General features: G+C 44.7%; 2 protein-coding genes across 5 annotated transcripts in view; one reads left to right on the forward strand and one right to left on the reverse strand.

Annotated features, from left to right (window-relative positions):
• PCGF5 (polycomb group ring finger 5) overlaps positions 1-17,624 on the reverse strand; it is a 33,701-nt gene extending 16,077 nt beyond the window's left edge. For 3 of the 4 annotated variants that reach the window (XM_081189839.1, XM_081189837.1, XM_081189840.1), the window contains exon 1: positions 379-529. The gene's annotated coding sequence lies outside the window, so the exon portion shown is untranslated. Of the gene's footprint in view, positions 1-378; positions 530-17,334 lie in introns of those variants that run through there. The other variant, XM_081189838.1, reaches the window with a different exon arrangement.
• The window catches only part of ANKRD1 (ankyrin repeat domain 1), a 209,111-nt gene that overhangs the window by 120,370 nt on the left and 69,476 nt on the right, over positions 1-19,265 (forward strand). The window lies entirely within an intron of this gene.

Here is a 19,265-nt window from a genome sequence, read left to right on the forward strand (position 1 = left end):
GTTGAAGTTAGTAAGGAAAAGCTGGAGGTAGGGAGCGCCTAAGAGCTTCTGATAAGAACTCAGAGGTATAAGTGAAACCTCGAAGCTGGCAGTAGGCTGGTCTCTCCCCTGAGAAGCTGAGGGAGGGGGCTGCTCAGTTTCCTTCCAACAGTCAAGCCCCTTCCATAAACGGGGTTAGCAGGAGAGTTTGTTTCTTCCCTAGTTTTTTTGTAAAGCTATTTACTCTCTCTCTCCCCCCCCCCCCGCAATTTATGGTCTCACAGCTTGGTCCCGGTCTCAGGGCTGCTCCTCGGACTCCCCCTCTCTTTTAAGGCACCCGACGCCCCGCAGGCGCTCCCCGCTCCGCCCTGCGCGCCTCTCCTCTTCAGTTTCTCATACCTGGCGCTACCCCCGGCCCGCTCGCCTGCCGGCGAAAGAGAAAGGGAAAGAGCAGGCGCGCCCGGCCTGCGTCTGACTGAGGCCGACGGGACGGCCCCCAAGCGAGCCTTCCTCCGTCGCCTGGGCCACGCCGTCGCTGCGCGCGCACGACGGGCTCTCAACCAGGGCTCACCTGGCCTCCTCCCCAGAGCCTCCTTTCAGCCCTGAGGCAGAAACGGAGCGCGCCTGAGCACGTGCAGAGTGCTTTTCCTTCCGCGCTGACCAAGAACCACTTGAACCGCAGCGCGTGCGCGGTTGTAGGGATCTGGCTAGGGCGCAGACAGCCGGTCGCCCAAGCCCGGCTTCCTTTGGCTCAGAAGCCCGGAGGCTAAAACACAACACTTGCATTCTCAGCAAGACTGCTCAACACCGGTCTTCATAGAAGCCAACTCCTAGGGGCCGGGTTCCTTCGACCCCCTTAAAATACTTGTGGGCGTTGTACCCCCAAAGTTGATGGGCATTGCCATTCAAATGTGGGGTGTGTGCAGAACAGGGCTTAACTGTCCCTCCCATATTTTACTCAAGTTAGGATCCCTGCCAGTCTTCATTTGATTGGTATGAGGCAGGCGTGAGTTTAGGTCAGAGATCAGGTTTGCAGATTACTTTTCCCTTAACCGCATCCAGCAAGCGTTGACAGAAAAACACTCCCTTGAGCACCTGTAGAATGGAGCGAGGATGCTAGTGGTTTGGTAGGCGCTGCTGCTATCAGATATGTGGGGCAGAGCCCTAGAGATAGCTAGTGCTGTCGCCCCACCCCACCCCAAACGTATTAGAGAAAGAGTCCCCTTTCATTCCAGATCACATTGCTATACTCTTCAGCTGCACCTGTCTGAACAAGAGTCCAAGTAGCACAAACTGGAAGTTGCCATCTCCACACTGTAACAAATCACACTTCACTGGCTTTCCCCTCCAGGAAAAGCACCTTCTGAAGGGCATCCCTTGCAGTGGAGAAGCATCCCTTACCCTGCCAAATTATTCAAGAAGTTGAATACTAGGAGGACAGCAACTTCCCTCCTCACTCCCAAGAGAGAATGAATGGGCTTTTTGTGGCAATAAAATATGAATGTTTTTAAAATTCTGTGGAAATGGCTGCTCTGCTTGCCGTTAAAAAGTGAAGCATTTCATCACAAGCTTGAAACAAAAACACCTATTTTCCTTCGTTAAATCTTGGATGAAATGCAAGCCATAAAACATTTCAAAATATTACAGCGGAGTTGTGTCTATGTATAATTAAACAATCCATACCAGATCGCTACTGTTGTTGCCCTGTTCAGTTTTGAACTTGCCAACCTAAAATAAAAGCTTCCCAAACAAGGAACTATTTTGGGATATCCATACATTTTAAAAATCAAAATAGCCTGAAGTACTGAATTCAATTTTTTCTTGATCATTCAAGTTTATTTTAAATAGCTGCATATATGCAATGCTGAAGTATAATCCCTAAATTCCTTTACCCCCCATTACTTCTACCTGCATTCACCTTCCTTTCCTATACTGCCTTCATTACATCTGTTTGTAGACTGCAAGCCCAACTGAGGCAGAGATTGATTGGTGCACTTGTTTTTTAAGGAGAATATGCATGGAGACACTTTGGCCCATGTAATAACTGCACAACATACTCTAATACATTCTCTATTTAAATAATGGGAATGTACACAAGGAACTACTACATGTTTGATTCAGCAGTGATATTTAAGCAGGCTAATTATTGGAGACCTGCTTGTCCCTTGGCTGTGAATTACTATTTCGGTGCTAAGTACACATTTGTTACACACGGTGACAGGATACTGTGCTCATTATGGTATAATTTGGGGACAGAACAGTATACATAAATGTAGCTGATACTATGTTCTAAACCTTAATATATTTAAAGAAAAAATACAATTGTTTTCAGTGTGGTTTCTGATTGTGTAAAATTGTTTGTCGGAGTAAAGCCACAACAGACAGACAGACAGCAGTAACAATGCATCTGGCTGAAATCATGCAGATGTGTTGTCTCTACCAAAATTAGCCAGCTGTATGACTGCATGAAAAACTTCCCTTTTCAGGAAATTTGTCGTCTAAGGGTAATGGAAGAACTGCATCTCCAGCTGCGTTGCTGCCAATAAGCCTCCATTCCCCTTTTTAAAAATAATAAAAAAACCACAACTCCATATTAGTCAGGCAACTTGACAATTAATTAGCCACCTTTCTACAGTCCACATAAAACATAAAAACAGTAATATAAAACCAGCACCATGAAACAATAAACAAACAAAACCAAAACCAAAAAAACAGAAGCAGCAACAGGAAAGTTGCAAAAACCGTCAACACTGTGACTCTCAATTGATGGTGGAGGAAAACCCCAAGATCAGCTATGGTGTATTATGTTAGTTATAAAACCAGAAAAGTAGCTTCACCTGCAGACCATTTCCAGCTTTTTTCGGAAGGCACATGTCCATAAACTGCAAGCATAGAGCAAGGAATATGAAAAGACTAAACCTATTGTACACTTCAGTTGTTTTATCACCCCGATACTTTTCGACCATAATACAGCTCTTTTTAAAATCTCATACAGGCTTGAAAGAGCTATACTTTAAAGAGAAAGTATATAATATAGAACTATCAGACAAAGATTTATACAAGTAATAGAATAACTTAAAAATTACGTCTCAAATAATGAAATATTTGTCCCATACAACTCAGATGCAATTTATTTAGCCTGGCTTCCCCTAAGGTACAAGAGGATTATGGTGTCAGCTGAAGCAGAAATTTGCTTTCCCTTGAAATCAGTGGACCAGTGGATGCATTTAGGATTAGGGTGTGTACGTATAACTTTGATCATGACCTAAACATGTAGCATAAACAGATACATACACACTATCCTGGTTATTGCTAAATGTCTGGTACACTGGTCCTACAGTAGAAATTACATTAGGGATTAGCTCTAATAGTTGTTCTGTATTTGTTTTGCAGAGCAGACCACAAAACTGGTTTGATTACTAACTTTCACATATGTTATTGGGACTTATTGCTCTATCTATGCTATACTTATCTTGATCCCAAACTTTCACTGTCAATTCTAATTTCTAACTCCATATATGCCTACCATTAAATGTCTCTGTTCTTGATATGTTTTATCCCATTAAAGGGACAAAAGTAAATCTAAACCATTGCCTTAAAAACAAAATCTTTCAAACATGCCATCTACTGCAAATGTTTATACTAGTTAAAGGGCAGGACACTGGATTTTGACTGAATTTCATGGCAACTTGTCATGGCATGAAGGGAATTTGTACAGACAAGCAAGTTTATGTCTAGGATTGCAAATTAACTGAAGAAACCCTTTTTGACTTCTCATAGAAGTTTTTATGTACATGGAAAAGGAAGCTTTCAGTTAATCATGTGATTTTTTTTTATTATTCATTTGGCAAATATTGCAACTTTAATTGATTGGAAAACCCCCTCTGTGGGTTGTAGTTGACTATTCAGATGTCAGTCCGAGAAGGTATTTGATAAATTATTTCAGAACAATGGTTGTGAAGCAAAACTTCATTTTTATTTTGATGCATTCCTATTGCAAGACATGCCATCTTCAAAAATACATTACCTTCTGTGTAAGTACTTTTTATAAGTAGCTATTGAACATTTTTTTTAAAAAACGACCCCAATTTAAAAATAAATTAGAATTGGTATGCAATTCTAATTGTAGCAAAAGCTAGAATAAATTGGCGCCTTAGTGTCATATGCTAACTCGCAGCACAATCCTGTGCATGTTTACTCAGAAGTAAGGCACCGTGTACAGTGAGAATTACTCCTTGAAATATGACTCTAGAGTTGCAGCCTTAATTAAACACTCAAGGAATAGCAGTAAAATTAGCACATTTTCACCCATCTACTGTATGCTTAAAATTAGTTCATTTGAGTTAATTGTCACATATAAATGCCTCCGGATTGTGAAAAGCCAACAGTGTAGTGCTTTTAGACAAAGAGTACTCAGACTGTGTGATAGCAAGCCTCCTTAAGTCTAGGGAAAATGGTAAAAAGCCCCTTTCAAAGCCACTCTGACTAAATCTATTTTTAAATTAAAGTTTTATTGTGTTTGCTTTTAGATGCTTTTTGATTGTTTTAAAACATTTTAAGTAGGTTTGTTCGCTTTTTAAATGTATTGCTCTATCACACATGTGTTTGCTGCCCTGGGCTGCTTTGTGAGGAAGGGCAGGATATAAATTTAATAAATAAAGGGAACATAGGGCTTGCCCTATTCCCCTAAGACAGCATATAAAGGAATCTCTTGATTATTTTGTGTATTTTTTTAAATACCTGCATCTAGAGAGCTATTTTAAGCATATCCAATTATTTATTTTACTGTTCTAAGTGCTGCCACCCCAATTTTACACCACAAGAACAAAACAGTAACCAATGTACCACTGCTTGTTTTCCTTTTCCAGGTTCACAGGAGCGAAGTTCATATACCTTTCGTACAGATTTGCGGAGGTTGTCATTACCTAGCTACAAATTTGTCCATAATTTGTAATGATCAATTGCATCACAAATTGAGCACTATTGTCTCCAGAATCTCTTCTCCAGCTTATAAGGTTAAATGAGATTCTGCAGTGTCAGCATTCAACAGGCGCAGCATGCAAAAGCCATCTGATTTCTTAGGTACACACACTCAAGCTCTTTATCATTAATCCCTTACTCTCAATAAAACTCTTGATTGGTTGTCGAGAAAAAGCACAGGCAGCCACGTTAGTTCGTATGTTCCAAAATCTACAGTAATGCCAACCAGTGTCGTAAAATAAGCGAGCAGGCTTTTGAGTTCTTCAGAGCTGCTTAGCATGCTGGAGGTTAAGCAGACTTTGAAAGATGGATGGCCGTTTGTCCTGGGTGCTTTAGCTGCAATTCCTATATTGTAGGGGGTTGGAGAAAATGACTCTTGGGGGTCCCTTCCAATTCTGAGATTCTATAAAAACAGGAGAAGGGGTGGGGGAGAAGCTGGCGTGATGGTAAAGAAAGCCATAAAGTCTACAGCTGTTTGAATGGCTTTCTCGGACAGCATAATCCTATACATGTTGTTGCAGAGGTACGTCTCACAGTATTCAGTGGGCCTTATTATCCAATACTGTGTGTTTCAGACTGCGGCCAAAATAAACTATAACACACCACAAAACAATATAACTAGGATACTAACAAAAAGCAGCAGCTGACTGCTGCCTCTTTCTTCCCCAATGCCTACCTGTGTGGTCCAAGAAGAAGAAGAGTTTGGATTTGATATCCCGCTTTATCACTACCTGAAGGAGTCTCAAAGCGGCTAACATTCTCCTTTCCCTTCCTCCCCCACAACAAACACTCTGTGAGGTGAGTGAGGCTGAGAGACTTCAGAGAAGTGTGACTAGCCCAAGGTCACCCAGCAGCTGCATGTGGAGGACCGGGAAGAGAATCCGGTTCCCCAGATTACGAATCTACCGCTCTTAACCACTACACCACACTGGCTCCAAGTTTTACAGTTTCAAAGGTAGTTCATGGAGGTAAGTGGTGACTGGTGCCCACTGGGTAGGGTAAAAGGTAAGGAGGCCAGAGACAATTATGGGCAGAGCCAGCTAATGTTAGCTTCGTCTTCCTCCTTCCTGCTGCATTTTAGAAAGTCAACACTTGAGACTGAGGAAGAAGCCGATAGCCAGTGCCACCCTCTAGTCCTTCTGAATCTGGCCCATGGATTGTCCGGGAATCAACGTGTTTTTACATGTAGAATGTGTCCTTTTATTTCATAGAATCATAGAGTTGAAATAGACCACAAGGGCCATCGAGTCCAACCCCCTGCCAAGCAGGAAACACCATCAGAGCACTCCTGACATATGGTTGTCAAGCCTCTGCTTAAAGACCTCCAAAGTAGGAGACTCCACCACACTCCTTGGCAGCAAATTCCACTGTCCAACAGCTCTTACTGTCAGGAAGTTCTTCCTAATGTTTAGGTGGAATCTTCTTTCTTGTAGTTTGGATCCATTGCTCCGTGTCCGCTTCTCTGGAGCAGCAGAAAACAACCTTTCTCCCTCCTCTATATGACATCCTTTTATATATTTGAACATGGCTATCATATCACCCCTTAACCTCCTCTTCTCCAGGCTAAACATGCCCAGCTCCCTTAAAATGCATCTCTGGGTTATTTGTGGGGCAAAGGATTTCGCTCATCCCCCCCCCTCCCGCCAAATATAGTCCGGCCCACCACATGGTCTGAGGGACGGTGGACTGGCCCACGGCTGAAAAAGGTTGCTGACCCCTGCTCTAGTCTGGCTGTAGGGAGGGAGGTAGACAGGTGGGGCTGGCTGAGAGAAGACTGCGTTTGGTGGGGCAGGGTCTGCTTCCTTGAATGGACCAGCCTCCCTTGCTTATGGTTGTGCATTCATTCTTCTTTGGTTTGTGCTCTGATGTTCACACCTTTAGTGTTTTCTACAGACCAGTCCTCAGGATTCTAGTCCACAGGGGGTGGGGGAGATGAAGAGAAAGCACAGAAACAATGAAAGGTGTTGGGAGGTTGAAAAAGTGATTACTAATAAAGTGGGGTGTGTTTGTATGTGTGTTTTCAGGTCCTTCCCAGTGCCCCTCCTGCCTGAATCAGGGATAAGCCATGAAAACAAGCTTCTGAAGGGAGCAAGTACTCAAAAAGAGGTGAAATGGCCTTCCTTTTTGCTCCCAAAGCAAGGCCAAAGGACTGAGCAAGGTTTCTTCCTGATGGTAGGGGCTTGGGTGTGCATGTGGGCAGTATATGCTTTTCAGACAATCACAGTGATAGTGATGCAAGAATAAATAAAATTAATACTTCAGAACAAACATTGTTATGTAGGTAATTTTTGATTGGCTTTTGGCATGCTTCATTTTTGTGTGTCTTGTGAAGTTGCATAGGACAAACTGCACTCTACACATATACTTTCTCAATTTGGAACATTCCCATTTCATGTTAAAGCTCATTAATGCCGGTGTGCCAACAGTCCCTGGAGTCTAGGCAAAACTGGTCTCCAAGTGGCAAGAGTGTTGTCTAGCAATGCTAACTTTCATTTTCCCACCAGGGACCGAGCATAGTGCTGTTTCAGCATTGGAGCTGCTTTCCACAGAGAAAAAGGGTAACCCATTTCCCCCCTAGTTTTCACCATACAACTTGTTGCACATCCTTTCAAAGTTGTTGCGCCAGATTGTAAGGGCTAGGTGGTTGAGAGGGCCATGATTCAGATTGGTAGAAAGGGTTTCTTGGCCATGGAGGAGACAAGTGAGAACCAGACAGTTATAGAAAAGCAGGGAAATGCCTGTTTTTAAAACTCAGATGAAAGGATGTAGTTTCTTTCAGTGGTAGATGGAGATGCACTTGGGCAACAAAATTCCTTCACAGGAACATGAACAAAAAACATGTCACAGTAGACAGCATGCTTACAAATGGGCCTTAGACTGGGCATTAGAAGAGATGAAATGGATCTTAAAGTTGACCAAGCTTTGTAAGTCCAGTCCTTATTGCAAAAAGCCCAAAGGTTTTTTGGAAGCAAATTTGTTGTTGCTAATATGCCACTGAATCCCACCTGCAAATAACAATTGTCTGGAAGTGCCCCTAGACTAGCATGCCCAGGGGTTCCAAAACACCTGGAGATGGCTTAAACCAGGGCTTTTTTTCAGTTGGAACTCAATTCTGGCACCTGTTTTTCTAGAAAACCATCACTGGTTTAAACCATTATTATCACTCCTATTTTTTCTTCTTCCACACCACACGAAATGAATGGTCATGAGAGGTTTCACAGCGTTGACCTAGGGTTCTTTCTAGTGAAACTGTGCCCAAAACAGTGCATGAAAATTCATTAACTGTTTGTGTACATTACATTTAACTTCACTTCTGTCCCAAATGCCCATCATCTCCACCATCAAGAAAGCAATTGTATACAACACCTGTACAGGATATGAATTTGCAACAATGGACCAAGTATAAGGGTGCTTCATATATTACAGTAGAATTAGGAACACATGAAAAAAATAGCACATGGTATCTTATACAACAATGATTGAAACATAGAACTAAAAAGAATTTGCAGTTAAGGTATTCCACTCAGATCCAGATTAAAATATGTTGTGACAAAATCCACATTGTACCACCCTAGACATATTGCCAGATTGCATCTTAGCTTAAATTCTGCTAAAGAACTACAGAATCTTATCGAAACCTGTTGTTTCACATTATTTACTCTTACTGTAAACTCCCTTTTCCTCTACCTGTGTTCACAATTGAGAAGTTAGTTCAAAACATTCCAGTTAAAATTCTGTCTTGTGCCTGACAAGAGCAGGATTATAACTCCTGTTCTAGTTCATTAGACAATTCAAATGTATTTTCCCTTAAATATATGGGTGAATGAACCGACTCAGCAGCTTTGTCTTTCCAGGCTGCAGTGTGATTTGTCTGTCTGTCTGTTTGTTTGTTAAAGATACAGGGAGAAAGAAAAAGGGAGAGAGAAGTCCTCAAACAGCAAGCTTTGTCACCAATAAAAAACAACAACTAAACACATCCACCTGCACTAATTTATTCAAGCTACTTTTCCACAGATGGGCAAGCAAATTTGGATGGTTAAAATGCAGTCTGTTATGGTGAACTGAAACAAATACATATGCAGCTTATTTGTTCAGTCACCACGGCAAACTATTGCCAATTTTAGATGAGCCGTTCCTAGTTTCAAACCAGTGGCAGTTAACAGTTTCAAAACTAATATACCACACTAACACTTATTTATTTATTAATTAATGGGAAGTTGATATAAAAGTTGATTCTGGCTGGGAGCAGTTCACAAGATCTTGTATTTTTGTTCATATGCAAATGTCTCAAAGTTCATGTGCCACTGATCTTGGATTACAATTGGCCCTAGAAAGCCCTTTTCCGTACCTGGAGTAAAAATTGAGGATGCTTCTTCTTCTCTGCTCTTACTGAAATGCCCTTCCTACCCATTTACCTTTCCTAAAGCGTAATTAGGCGGAAGGCCTGCTTCAAAATATAATGTATGTCACCTGCACGCCATCTTTTCTTCTACAGAGATGATGAGAGAAAACAACAGTATTCATTGCTGCTTATGAGTAATGATTACAAATCTACACCTCCCCCCAAGATGGACTACTTGTAGTCAGCATATGATGCCTAAATGTGAAGCTTCCATCTCTGCACATGTATTTCATTTAGCCCTTTCCCTCTACTCATGAAGCACAGGATTCTTTGGAAAAACTACTACTAATTCGGTAAAATCATAAAGAGGACAGACAACTCTGCAGTTTCCCCAAGTTCAGATAACTACTGCTCATGTTGAGTCTTGCTAAACACCCACAACAGCTTCTTGCCTCTACCCCTGTGTTTTACACACACACCACAAAAAACCCTGCCAGTCCGTGCCAATACTATAATGCCTTATTATTACTTCCATTAAACCCAGTCTGTGGAATTCACCTGTTTCTAAATAATTCCTTCTGACCTTCACCAGTCACAGGATTTTATTATCAGGTATAAAAATCAACATGGAATTCAGATATGACCTTTGGGAGGAATTAGAGAGTTCGTGTACAGATTACCTCATCTTTCTGGGAACATTAAGGAGAACCAAATGATCTGCAATAAGTATGACCTTGCCTCTTCTCATCCCTTTTTCATTGCAAAACAAGAATGGAACAGAGTAACGTAGGGTTCTTCTGGCCCAGGAAGGTTTGTGTTAGATGTAATCTTAACATATACAAAACTGTGAGAGCATTAAAGACAGCTACGTTCAGGTAAGAATCCAAAATACTGCGCTTGTCTGGAAAGGCAGAAAAGTCTGACGTAATTCAGCACTTGTTTGATCTTCTTGTGCTGAGCAAAAGTTTCCTTGTTTAATACTTTGATTTTTCCAACACAACATCCTGTGATTAGAGATTACTTTCAAGACCGTCTTTATTTTCTACCCACAGTGCAGCCTATATTAGCCAGTTGGATGTCCATGACCTTATATATCACATCTCCACTATTCCTGTGTCATGTAACCAGTGGTGGCTGACAAGGTCCTTCGTTGGGTGAAATCACCCAGCATCGTTCCATGGCAACCAGGCGAGATTCTTGCTCATATCTTTTAGCCTTGGGAGGTGTAGGATAGGAAGGTTAGGCTGCAGCCAAAATAATGTGGGTTACAGCTACATGGTTTTTGACTGGATAATCATAGTTGTGCAGACACGGGCTGTTGGCATCAGCTTCAGCACACCTTGCCTCCATTGCTGCTTCCTGGTGCTTAACAGTGCGGATGAGAATTTTCTTCACCATAAAACGACTGCTGGAGGCTAGCAAACCACCTCACCTCCTGTTGCTGCCCGCCATGGGCGTAGTAGCCAAGGGGGGCAGGGAGACACAGCCCCCCCAATCAATAGAAATCAATAAAAATGCACAGCTAACTGAGGCTCTGCCCCCCCCCCGGCAACAAAAATCCTGGCTACGCCTATGCTACATACACAACAACCTTCCATCGTGATGTACAGAGGCCACTAGTACCCAGCACAGTTGGCACTGACCACACCAATGTGTGAGGTTTCCTTGTAATGTTCCTGAACAGCAGGGCTATATTGACATGCTGTTCATTCACCCTCATCCTGCTATACACCTGCGCAGGATCAAAGCTGCAGGATCAGACGATAGAAGAATAACCTATGGATTTCTACTACTCCAGACAGAGCCTCACTAAAATGATTGTTTGGAAGTGTTGATACTAGCAAGTATCACTAGCAGCCTGACCCTGCCCATCTGCCCTTCACCTCTGTTGCAACCCTCTAACGTAACATTAGAGCTTTTGGAATAGCTCAGCTGGTAGAGCACGAGACTATTAATCTCAGGGTCATAGGTTTGAGCCCCATGCTGGGCAAAAAGATCCCTGCATTTCAGGAGGCTGGACTAGATGACCCTTATGGTCCCTTCCAACTCCACAATTCTACGATTCTAAAGGTATGGTGCCTACTCTACTAGTGCAACACCAGAGCATGTTGCACAGCGCTGGAAACTGACATACCGTATTTACTCAAATCGAATGCTCACCTTTTTTTGGCGAAATTACGTTGTGAAAATTAAGGTGTGCATTAGATTCAATGGCACATTTACATTCACCAGAAAAAACCTTTTTTGGTTTTAAGGTTCTGAAAACTGAGGTGTGCATTAGATTCAATGGGGCATTAGACTTGAGTAAATATGGTAGTATAAGATGTCAGGTCGATATAGCTGCCCAATAGCCATGTTAATGATATACGAACAGGAAACAAAGTTTATCGTTACTGCATTCAGGGAGGCCTCTCTGCTTTTGTGGAACTGCAGACAACTTTGCCACTTCAAACATGGCAGTTCTGACCTGCTCTGCAACCTTTTCTTCCTAGCCACTGGGTTCTGCTTTAACTACATGAACTTGCAGGGTTGCCACTAATGAGAACAAAATCACAGCTAGGGTCAGATATAATAAGCCAAATAAAGACAATGGTTAAAGGAATAAATAGGCAACAGGGTCACTTTGAACTGACAAAGGACGCTGTGCATCTTTCAGATCCACCAGACTCCCACACAACCGGTGTCGGTATGGGCAGTTTTCATACCGAGAGAACAATACAAGATGAACAATATGAGATGAGAATTGGCAACCGCATAAAGTTTGAAAATTTCGCCACAACTGTACACTCTTTAATAAAGCGGCGCTCCTCTTTCCCTAGGAAAAATGGAACAGCAAAGTGCCTATCCTGTGACACATTACCAGGATGTTGCTACCACTAGAATGGGTGCCTAATTCAATTACTTCTGCCAGTGGATTTGAGAACCTTCAGACTGAAGTGGACTGAATTTTCAAGCCAAACCTACAGTAAGGGTCTTTATAGCCAAGCACAATTTCAGATAGAGTCCAATGCACAGCAGATCTACGGAATTTGCCTTGTTCACTGCCCCATTTCATCTCAACCTTGCTGTCCTATCAGGACTAGTCATGGGGGCTTTTTCCAGAAACAGGACAGTTATGGTTGGGTTTTCATCTATTTCCGTTGAAACAGGAAAGCTGCAGTCCTTCCATTCTCAGTCAAAACAAATGTATGACAACTTTACAGTTACAGAAAATCTTGCTACTTTTAGTCCCACTCTACAGACACTTTGAATATTTTAACACTTATTTTTACTTTGCATGATTTATATTCTGCTCAATCATCGCAAACATCTAAGTGGTTAATATGAAATAATATATTCATTAGCATGCTGAGAAAAGGGTAAAAAAAAAGTTGTTTTAATATTTGTCAGAAAACAAGTAAAATCAGTAGTCTGGGTAAGCTTGTCTAAACAAAAAAGTGTTTAGGAGGTGCTGGAAGCAATACATCCAAGCTGCTTTCCTAATATCAAAGGGCAGGACGCTCCAGAAATTAGATGCTGCCAAACAGAAGTACCAATTCCTTTGAAGTGCATCAGAAATAAGGTCAAGGATAGTGATGTCAGGGGGTAATCAACAAAACTCCTGCGTTAGAATCATATAACTGTAGACTTAGAGGGGACCCCAAAGGTCATCCAGTTCAACCCTCTACAATGCAGCAATCTCAGCTAAATCATATGACAGATGGCCATCCATTCTGCTTTAAAACTTCCATGGAAGGAGATTCCACCACATTCTGAGGGAGTCTGTTCCACTGCCAGACAGCTCTTACTGTCAGAAAGTTCCTCCTGATATTTAGTCAGAATCTCCTTTCTTGTAATTTGAAGCCACTGATTTGGCTCCTACCCTCCAGAGCAGGAGAAAACAAGCTTGCTCCATCCATTAGACAAAACTTTAGATATCTGAAGAGCGCTATCATATCTCCTCTCAGCCTCCTCTTTACCAGGCTGATCATACCAAACTCCCTTATGTTCCCCATAAGGCTTGTTTTCCAGACTCTCGATCATCTTGGTTGGCCTCCTCTGCCAGCTTGTCAATATCCTTCTTCAATCGTGGTGCCCAGAACTGGACACAGTACTTCAGGTGTGGTCTGACCAAGGCAGAATAAAATGGGACTGTTACTTCCCTTGATCAGGACACCAGACTTCTGTTGCTGCAGCCTAGAACAGCATTACTGCTTTTTGTTGCTGACTAATGTTACTAAGACCCCCTAGATCCTGTTCACATGTACTGCTGGCAAGCCAAGTATCTCCCATCTCATATTTGTGCAGCTGGATATTCGTAGAACATCTCAACTGGTACACCCTGACTGGTTGTACCTAACTCCAACTGACTCCTCCAGCCTCCTGTGTGTACTTTCTAACCCAGCTTCATTGGTTGTTTGTGACACAAGGCAGTATTTGGACCAGTTCTTAACCTTCTGTGTCTTTGCATGAAATGACAGAAAGCTATCACGATGACTATTTCTTTTTTCCAAGTAATATCTGGCATTAGGCAATGCTGTTTTAACTTTAATGGGGCAACAGATTTGACAGAATTTAGATGGCTGTTCTGATCCAGCATTTGTGGCTGCCATGGTACACTTGGTTGCTTTCACAGACATAGCTTCTGCAACATCCTATATCATACAACTGTGCAAGTCCACCATGCAGACCTGTTGCAGCAAATGGCCACTCTATGTTAGGCACACAGATCTGTGCAGACTTGTCTGTATTTGCAGTAGCCTGAAAGCCTGTAAGTTGGTTAATTAGCTACCAGAGTCCTACTATTGACATGCTTGCTCTCTGCCTGATTCTGAGCCATGCAGCACTGACATTGATGATGCTTGTACTTGGCTTTTGTGGACAGCCATGGGGCAACGTCACAGGATGCTCTCTATCCTAAACAGCTCTTGGCTCAAAGACCCTTTTAACTCAGTGGCTTGTCTTTCCTTAAAGGTGGTAACTCACTTGAACAATTAGATCTGGAGAACATTGTTTGGTACACCAAACTTTGGTAGTGGCTAGACTCATCCCATTTCTGTATAATGCCCATCTAGGCCTCTGAATTGCATCTGCAGAACATGCTCCTGGCCTAATCCTCCCTTCTTTTTTGCCACTTCCAGAAGGGACACTGCATTCTTTCTCCCAGCTTCCACTTCCCTACTCTTGGCTATAGCAGAGCTAGCAACAGACTCTGCCCATCTCCAGTCTGTCTATTCTGCAGCTCTGGGCTCTCTCTCTCTCCCTTTCCCCAACTCTTCTCACAGCCAGGGCTAGCATCAGCACTCAACATCCTTGGACACATCTGCCAGGGCCCTAGCAGGACCCATTGCTGGTGCCTGTTCTGGGGAGGCCTTCATCTCCTACTCCTGGCCCTCTGCTGCTACAGCTCATCCAGACTTTCTTTTGTGCTATGCTTTCCAGGCGCAGGTCTACACTTTTGTATGTCCACCTGCATCCACCAGGAAAACCAGTTGTTAAGACTGAAAGGAAACAAACAACAATCTGCAGAAAACCCGTTTGATGTGTGTTCTGATTCAGCAGTAAACAGTGGGGTTTCCTGGGGAAAGGTGCGGGGGCATAAAAACAAAAGAAAACCTGCTTAGACAGTGATCTGAAAGGCACATGCCTGTGCCTGGAAAGCACAGCACAAAGGGAAATCTGGATGAGCCCTTAGTCAGCCCATCAGAAACCACCAGAGAACCACCAGAAGCAAAGGAACTGGGCAAAGTACATGCCTACAAAAAACAGTAGTAGTAGTAGTACAGTAGGACTATTTTGCACAGTTACAGTCCTACTGGGGCCATGTGGCCCATCCTATGCACATGGATACTGGACAGGCACTTTGGCTGCCTTGTTATCAGCACCTGATAAAAAGCTTTTTGTTTAGGCAAGCCTAATCAGATGTGACACGTATTTTAATAGGTATTTAAACTACCGATTCTATTCACATTTGGAGTTGTTTTAAACTTTTGACCTTTATAAATAGTATCTCTTACATGTTATGTAAGCTGCTTAGGAGTTTCAACAGTTCAGTGGCATACATTTTTTTTTATCAATTACCAATAAATAAATCCCAAACCACAGTAGTAGGGCACTAACTGCAGACTGTACATTTATGGAGTCAATTTACTTTGATTCTACAGGGGTGCTTGCTTATGTATTTCATTTACATCTCACTTTCCTTCCATCACGAAACACAGCACTCTCAGGTAGTTTTCTATCCAGGTACTGGGAAGACTCAGACCTGCCAAGCTTCAGCAAGGTGGCTGCATCAGGTGTCTTCTTGCCACTTTACTACACCATGTCTTGCAACATGGTCATGAATTTCTTTTGAAGCTTTCAACCTTACTGATTCAATATTCAACATTTTCTTATAGTCCATAGCATCACCAAGGCAATCTCCAAGAAGGAAATCAAAGTATTAAATAGTCCACAGGAGTTTCCCCTTATCTATGGCAGGAAAAGCAACAGAAGATTGCTGGGAAAGGTTCAAAGCTCCAATTAATTTCAAATGACCTGGAACATCCTGACCCTAAAGAGACTCCCCATCAAAGCACATTTAGAACAACAGTTTAACACACCCATTCTAAACAGGTGTGCATGAAAGCAGGCTCCAATCCCAAGCAAAATGTGTTAAGAATGGCATAGGTGGTTATGGCATAATGGTTAGAGTGTTGGACTAGGACCTGGGAGAGCAGGGTTCAAATCCCCACTAAGCCATAAAGTTCACTAGGTGACCTTGGGTCAGTCACCATCTCTTGGCCTGACCTACCTCATAGCGTTGTTGTGTCAATTAAATGGCGAAAACCATAAAATAAAAACAGCTTTTGGACAATTAGTATCTTTTTACAATGTGTGTGTGTAAGTGAGTCCATCTTTCTCTCTCTCTCTCAACACACACACAGCGAGGTGAGTCACTATTCTGTAGAACTGATGATTCATCCATTCAGTCACCATCTCCGGGCCATACTAACAAGCAAAAACACACGTGGGTTGTAATCCACAAACCACTTTACACCGAAGGTCCTTCTCAACCGGCCGGATTCGGAACGGCGCCGGATTCTCTCCCCCTTCACCCACGCCCCCAAATCCTCAAATATTTATTCCCTATTTCCTTCATGACGAAAGTGCGGGGGCGGGAAGAACAACTATGCGCCCAGGGAGATGGGTACCAGGAGCCTGAAGGGGGGATGCCTCAGTCCTGAGTGCCTTTAACGCTCCCCTTTACCGCACCCGCGAGATCAGGTGTAATATCAGCATGTCAGTTTCACTTTTGAGATCAGACAGGTGTGTGTGTGTGTTTGTGTGCGTCCGCGGCGTCGTGGCCCATCGGCGCCGTCAACACCGAGCGAGCGCCCAGCTCTCCCTTCGCCACATCCAGGACGTGCGTCGCTCCTCCATCTCCTCCTCCTGTGACATCTTATATAAGAATGATCCGAGCAAGCTCCAGAAGCGGAAGCCGGCCGAGCCACCTCGGGAGTAAGGAGCCGGCGGAACGGGCGCTCCTCCGGACAAGGAGCCTTTCGTCAAAAACTAGCGACACGCTAGAAAAAAAGCCCGGCAGGGAAGAAGCGACGCAGCAGCCAAATGCAAGAGACACCCAAGAAGATGCGGTGCTGGTGGTGCTGCGCTCGGTTCCCCATTGCGAAGCTCGCAGGCACCATCGCCAGGACACCTTCCTGCCCCTTTCCAGTGATGGGAAGTCCCAGCTTCCCTTGTCTCGACGCAGGTTCCTTAATTATAGGAGGCGGCGGGGACGCGGGAGAGAAAGTTAACTCTCCGCTCCGGCCCCTTCCCGAGCCTCGCAGGAGCAGCCTCGCTTCCCAGCCCGCCTTTGGCTTTGGCTGCTGCTGCAAGGCGCGATTCCGGCAGAAGCACGTTCAGCAACTTGTTATGACAGACGAACCCTCCTCCTCCCTCCCCCCCACGCCATCCTGCTGCCCTCCCCCGCCTTAACTTTCCTCTGGGGTGGTGAGGGAGCAGCAGGGCGGCCGGGGACGAGCGGGCTGGCTGGGCAAGACGCTTTCCCTTACCTTCCCCCGAGCAGCGCAGCGGGAGCGCCCCGAGGACGCGGCGCGGGAGTTACGGGCGGGAGGCAGGCGAGGCGGCGCGGGGAAGCGAGGCGCGCTCGGCGCTGCTGTTCAGCTGACAGGACTTCCACGGGGGAGGGAGGAGGAGGAGGAAGGACGGGGGGGGGGGAGGAGGAAGCCTCGCGCGGAGCGGCGCGGAGGGAGCGGCGCAGGGGGGCGGAGGACTTTCCCAGGGCTGGTTGTTTACGCATTGCTGCCCTGCTCGGTGCACGCAATGCACTCTCTGATTGGACGCAAACTGGGGCACAGCCTTTCGCCGCCCGCCCTCGCCGCCGCCGCCTCGCAGCCATGCCGCCGACACACAGAGCCCCGCAGGGGAAGAGCAGGGCTGGCAAGTTCTGCCCCGCTTTGAGGGGACTTCGGCTCCCGTCGCGTGCGCGCTCCCTTCTCTCTCCCGCACCCCCCCCCCACACTCCCAACACACACGTGCGCGCGCAAGCGGAGCCAATGGTGTCGGGCGGCCCTTTTGGCGAGCGCGGAATTTACCCTTCCTGGCCTGGCTGCGCACATGCTGCCAGGGCTCCGGCGGAAGGAGCGTGCGCGTCGCACATGCGCGCAGAGGTCCCGCGAAGCCGCGGCCCTTCCAGCCTGCCCTTACCCGCGCCTTCGGACTGACGGGAATTCTTAGCCGTGAATGGCGCGAGCGAGAGAGCAGTCCGGTGCCCGAGGCGCAAACTCCCCTAGCAAAAAGAGAAAAAGCGGGGGCGGGGTTACATATCATTCCTCCCGCTGATCTCTCGTCCGCTCAGTCTCAACCTCTTCCAGCAATTAAAAAGAGGGACCAGGGGACGCAACTAAAGGGAATTAGCGCAGCCCGATTCCAGTTATGTTTTGCGCACAAGTGAAGTCGCACTAAGTTCAGTGAGACTCCCCCTGCCCACCCTGAAAGTGTGATCAGGCACTTGTTAGTGCGTAGCAACAGCGTGGTGGGAGAGTTTATTCCGACGTGAGATAACCAGATACAATCGTGGGGCAGCTTCCCTGCGCCTTTGCAGCCCTGACGACGCGCTACTTTGTGCTTGTGGGCATGCCGTGAGTTATACTACTATTGTGGGCGTATAAGCGGAATCTTATATTGTTTTTGCTCTACAGCGAATCCGTGATCTAATTGTGGAGAAAGGAAGGCGGGGTGGGGGTGCTTTTTAATGAAACCCATGCCCCGCTTCTAGACCCCAGTTTTAATCAAATCACACACACACGGACACACCCCACAGGTAAAGAGGAATGGCACAAAGCGCCCCCAGGGAGACTGCTGGGCTACGCGTTTAAGGTTATCACTGGTGAATAGAACTGAGACAAAGGATTTTTTTAGCACATATGTGTTAATTGGCTTACCAATACCAAGATGTGTTATCAGCTACTTTTTGTGAATTACCATGATGAAATAAGAATGGTCACTCTCACTGCTTCCTTGCATTTCGTTTATCCTGACGTCACTGTTTGTACACACACACACACAACCTTGCCCCTCTATGTTCCTGCAGTTCAGGACAACACTTCATGCATCTGGTGAAGAGTGGACTGTAGTCTGCAAAAGTTCATCCCATAGAAAGTTTTTAAGTCTTTAAGGTGCTGCAAAATTCTCTGTCGTTTTCTTTATACTAGCCTCTCCCACCTTGGTACCCTCTAGACATTTGGATTACAACATCAATCAGCCCAAACCAGTATGGCCAGTGAATAGGGATGGTGGGAATTGTAGTCTGTTACAAGAATTCTAAGAACCCAAATATAAAATCAACGTTCATAAATGTACAATGCAAACACATACATAAGTACAGTATATAAACCATGTGTCTGAAATAGTACAGGAGAGCAATCCTGAAGTCATTTTGACTCTCCCAAACCATGTTGACTTGCAAATTGACCTAAAATAT

This window comes from Podarcis bocagei (assembly GCF_964188305.1).
Source record: "Podarcis bocagei genome assembly, chromosome: 4".
Lineage (NCBI taxonomy): Eukaryota > Metazoa > Chordata > Lepidosauria > Squamata > Lacertidae > Podarcis > Podarcis bocagei.